This window comes from Pelophylax lessonae, assembly GCF_965119305.1.
Source record: "Pelophylax lessonae genome assembly, chromosome: 1".
NCBI classification, from domain to species: domain Eukaryota; kingdom Metazoa; phylum Chordata; class Amphibia; order Anura; family Ranidae; genus Pelophylax; species Pelophylax lessonae.
Window position 1 is genome coordinate 702,671,425 of NC_138768.1, and position 6,000 is coordinate 702,677,424.

Genomic DNA, 6,000 nt, shown 5'->3' on the forward strand with positions numbered 1-6,000 from the left:
TAAAATGTCCAAATTGGGCCCAAATTGTCAATATTTTGTGTGGCCACTATTATTTTCCAGCACTGCCTTAACCCTCCTGAGCATGGAGTTCACCAGGAGTCCTCTTCCACTCCTACATGACGACATCACAGAGCTGGTGGATGTTAGAGACCTTACATTCCTCCACCTTCCGTTTAAGGATGCCCCACAGATGCTCAATAGGGTTTAGGTCTGGAGACATGCTTGGCCAGTTCATCACCTTTACCCTCAGCTTCTTTAGCAAGGCAGTGGTCGTCTTGGAGGTATGTTTGGGGTAGTTATCATGTTGGAATGCTGCCCTGCGGCACAGTCTCCGAAGGGAGGGGGTCATGCTCTGCTTCAGTATGTCACAGTACATGTTGGCATTCATGGTTCCCTTAATGAACTGTAGCTCCCCAGTGCCAGCAGCCCCAGACCATGACACTCCCACCGCCATGCTTGACTGTAGGCAAGACACACTTGTCATGTACTCCTTACCTGGTTGCTGCCACACACGCTTGACACCATCTGAACCAAGTAAAGTTATCTTGGTCTTATCAGACCACAGGACATGGTTCCAGTAATCTATATCCTTAGTCTGCTTGTCTTCAGCAAACTGTGGGCTTTCTTGTGCAACATCTTTAGAAGAGGCTTCCTTCTGGGACGACAGCCATGCAGACCAGTTTGCTGCAGTGTGCGGCATATGGTCTGAGCACTGACAGGCTGACCACCCATCCCTTCAACTTCTGCAGCAATGCTGGCAGCACTTATATGTCTATTTTCCAAAGACAACCTCTGGATATGATGCTGAGCACGTGCACTCAATTTCTTTGGTCAACCATGGCGAGGCTTGTTGTGAGTGGATCCTGTTACATTTACGTGAGTCCATCTTTCTCTTTCAACAATACCTCTAAATAAACCAGTAGCGCAAACTTAGCAAAAAGTAAGTGCCATAAACATATTGTATAAAGATACAACTCGTAAGACTACACAAAGTCCAACATTGCACAGATGTCACAATAGCATCAGGAAATAATCATATTGACATAAATCAGTCCATGATCCTTCAATATTTCTCCTGGGGTAATTAGATATACAGGTGTAGTTTTCAAGAGGGTCACCACCACCACCATGCTCCAAGGGGGGAGGAGAAATGCCCACTCACCAGATGCTGTGGCCCAAACCACTTTCGTGTTTGAGCAATAAAGCCTGTAGAGTTAGTCAATGATCCGTGTCATCCACACCGGGCATCACACCAGCTCAGACCATAAAGGATAGCAACCGGGCAAGCAGCCGTCCCTGGAACATGTTGTGGGTCCTTCACCAATGACTAGCTTTACGCTATTATATATATAACCACTAGATGGGGCTAGTACACACATTATATATACAGAGCATGTGATAGAGGCAGATCCATGTGTATAGATAGCTCACATATTGATACAAACACTGCATTTTAGATATTAGCAGTAAGGTTATCAGCTTGTAGGATAATAATAAAGGTATATGGTCTGCCTGCATAGCTTGTATCAAGTTTAATAAGATCTGTGAGGCTCCGGTATCATGGCAGCAGCCGTTTGGCAGTTACTATGGGAACTGGGCTGCATAAAATCAGGAAACGTGATCCAGTCCACTAGCCTGGACCTTTGAGAAAGCCTATTGGGTGATACACCTGAGGTGGGCGGCAACGTAATCACGCTGGGACTAGGTGGAGCTCTGTATGCAGAGGATTGCATTGCGAAATGCTTGTTTTTTACTTCTGAAATGTGAGTGGATTTTTATATGGAAATAAAGTCCCTATAGACCTCCTTTAATTAGTGAGGTCCATTCAAGCAGGTGAGAAGACACCCATAGGTGGGGTGAAGGCCACTGTGGTGATCAGAGGCAAATACTGAAGATTTTCTGGTTTATGGGACTGCAACCTTTTTTCACGGACACTGAATCATTTATTGATGGACTGTATATATATTTATTCAAAAGAAAAGATGGACTCACATAAATGTATTATATATAGATGATTTTTACACTGTTTTCAGATATTTATTTATGCACTATAATTTGAATGCACTTTATTGAAGGAGAGTGCTGCACTTTTTTGTGACTATACATGTAACATTGTATTGCATAAGAATTTGTTTTTTATACAAATAGAACAAAAAGACCAAACATTTTGAAAAAAAAATGCATTTTCTTTGTTTCTGTTATAACATTTTGCAAATAAATAATCTTTCTTCATAAATTGAGGTCTAAATGTATTCTGCTACATTTCCCAAATCAGTGTATAATATTTAGTTTGTAGAAAAGTTTTACAGTCCACAAACTATGGTATATCTGAGAATTGATCAATCCTGATGTACTGACACCCTATCTCTTTTTTTGAGGCCCAAAAACACCAGGACAGTACAAATATCCCCCAAATGACCCAATTTTGGAAAGTAGACAAGGTATTAGGTAAGAGGCATGCCATGTTTTTTTTAGCTGTCATTTTTGGTCACAATTCTTTAGAAAATTAAGTAATTAAAAAAAAAGAAATCACCATTTTTTTATTATTTATTTTTTTCCATACTGTCACCAGTGCAGCACGGCGCTATCATATAACCGGTGTGGCAGTGACAGGGACACCGGCTGGTGACAGTATGTAAAAAAGAAAATTATGTTTTACATTTTTTTTCTTTTTTATAACATTTCTTTTTTACAATCTTTTTTAACACACTGTAACCAGAGCAATACAGTGTTATCATAGTAACACTGTACTACTTTGGGGAAGTGAACAGGATTTGTTTTTTAACAGATTATGATTGCTTATACCAGTGAATTTTATTGGTATTGGCTACCATTTATACTGAATGAAACTGATTCATTCAGTGTTTTTTGCTGTGATTAGCCAAAGCTAATCATATGGTACAGATGGGTTGTGATTGGCCCTGTCTGTACTGTGTGATCACTGTGACCAATCACAGCTAGCAACACAATTGTATACAATGAATGGCATGAAAGAAAGCATCCATTGTTTACAATTGTCATGTGATCTGCTTTGATTGGTCACAGCGATCACAAGGTACTGACAGCGGACACAGCCAGTGACAGATCTTGCCGCTGCACGGCCCCTTCTGGGAAGACGTCATATGATGTCCACTCAGAAGGACGAAAGGCCCGTCCGGCTGTCAAACTGCTATAGGCCAGGCGGGAAGGTGCTAAAAAATGAATTGGCCTTTAAATGAAAGGAAACTTGCAATTAAAGGAATATGGAGGCTGCTATTGCTGTCTGAAAATATTATAATAGTTGTTTGGCTGTATGTGGCCTGGAACTAGCAAGCAGTCAATGAATGCTGAGGAAAGTCAGACTTCCTGAAAAGTATAAATGAATACTGAGGTCTTTGGATTAGGAAAACATCTGGGAAAGGGCCTGTTTTGAAGAGCATTTGTTCACTTCACACAATTTTTTAATTCCTATGCAAGTCTATAGGAATACAAACACACTTGAAGCAGGGTAGAGGGAGGTGAACTGCAAATAAAATGCACCTGACAGCAAATTCTAAATAAATGATCTCAAAAGCATTTCAAACAGATGTAAATTTGATACCATTGATATAGGCTGTAAGTAGATTTTTCAAAGGCAACGGCAGTCTACACTTTTGTTCGGTGCAGGTTTCCTCTAAGGATCATAATATATTGTCAAGCACAAGTGCTCTGTTAGCTGCATAAAATACTGTATGTTGAATAATTATCACTGTAGTCAATATGAAGTTTATTGCTGAGTTTTGCTAGCTACAGCAGTATCTGTACGTCCTGGTGATTTTTGTCATATCACATATGTTGCTATTATGTGCTATAAACCTTGCAAAGGTGATTTGTTTAAATTTAGCTGGCCCAGTTGGTCTATTAATGTCACAGACACTGCACAGCACAATGACACATTTCTCCCAAAAAAACAGACACGTACAGTAGGGATAAGCCAGGAGGATTCGTTTAGTGACAAAAAAAGCAAAAACTAATTTGTTTCCATTAACCCGGGGTTATCTTTATTCTTGTTTAAGTAGATCAACATTAAAATATGCCCTGAAACAGTCTTGTTAAACTGCCCTGGTTTTCTTGGAGAAGGGGAAAAAAAATAACATCCTGCCCTTTACAAGTCACAGGATTTATAAGAGGATTATTCTCTCTGACTACCCTAGTAAAAGGGTCATTACACAAAGCAGAGAGATTTACCGACTTAGACCTGTAGATTTCTTGCCTAAAGTGAGCTCATAAATTATGAACCATGTTTTCCATTGTCACTTGGTTTATTGGTTAGTTTAGAATGTTTCCGCTGTCACATGTACATGTCAGTGTTATGCTTAAATCCCCTAGTTTAACATATAAAATCGGAGCTCAAAACCTAAATGACTGCTTTTACAGCATTACAAAAGGTGCTACAGTAAAGCAGAACAGTGTGCTATAGATCCACAATTATTGTATTCCCTTATGTGAAAGTGAACCTGGCTTGCTTAAAAAATTGTCTAAGCTTACAACAATGTTTAAAAACAGTACCTACGATAGGTCTTCAAATCAGTCCTTGTGGGAGACAAAGAGAGATCCTAATCCCAGGCTACATTGGGCAGGGAGCCTGTGGCATTGATAGTTGAATGTTGGGGGTGGGTGGCATTGATAGTTTAATATTGGAGATGAAGATCAATCTTGAATTGGAGAGACATTGTGGCCCTACGTACAGCTGTGGCCTAGCATTCCAGAGGTTTCATTGTAATTAGTTGAGCACTGTTACTTTTAGGCACCAAACAATGCTTGCATCTAACAACATTTGGCACATTTTTGGTCAGGTATGGCTCACTTAAACTCTGTTGAGTATGCAATTATATTTTAATTTAGAAATTGTCGATCAACCCAAAATGTTTTACTCTGTTTTGGTTAAATCACTTGCTTGCGATAAATCCTGATGGGAATAGTTAGAGGCCGGTTTGGTCAGCCACCCTCAAAGAAGCCATATCAAACCTCTGCTTTATGACAAATAATTAAAGTGTATAATTTTCATCATTTTAGAAAGATTTCCTCCCACTTCCTGTTGTGTCATCTCCACAATGGGACGTAGATAAAAAAAAAAGTCAAGGGTTTTAATTAGGAATGGACTCGGGCGGGTTCGGGATCCCACCTGCCCGATCCCACCAGGAAGCCGACACTGCACTCGGCTAATCACAGGCAGTGGGACATTTCCCGATCCACAGCTGCACAGATTGGGAAATGTCTCACTGCTTGTGATTAGAGGTGTGCAGTGTCAGCTTTCTGGTGGGATCGGACAGATGGGATCCCGAACACTCCCAAACCCATCTCCAGTTTTAACCATTCTCTACTCAAAATGAAAAACAAAAGGCTTTGGCTTTAGATATACTTTCAGGAATGATATTCAGTGTCTTGCATAAGCCTAATTGTGACTGGTTCTCTTTAATCATTTTATAGAATCCATACCTGCAATACAGGGTGACTTTTCAGATGTGACTGGAGTTCAGCTTTAACTGGAACCTGCAAGGAAATAAATATAGAAATATCTTTTGTTGCGGTATCCAGAGATTAGAATTCACTCCACATCTGACAGTTGTTATCTGCCTGACCTTACAAACTGCACAATCAGAAGATAGACCACGGTGTGGGAGGTTAGGCAGGTCACACGCAGCAATTGTCAGGTTTCACCTGACTCCCAAACTCAAGCTGAAGACTCAGATAAAGTTAATAAAGCTAAGTAAGGAGAATATAATTATCAAGAAAGCATAGGTGTTATATATGACTGAAATACCTGAATCCTATATGAGCTCTTTTGTGATGGAATCTGTTTTCTTCATTTATGCGGTAAGAATACAAAAGAGCACACAGAAAACATCAAAGCCTCTATATAGTGTACACTGATACAAGTAAAAAAATAACCACTTTTGAATGTTACTCATGCCTCAGAAAAACCCTTATCTTTACAGATTTATAGACCTGGGTAGTTCAGTGATATCTTTGTACCCACTT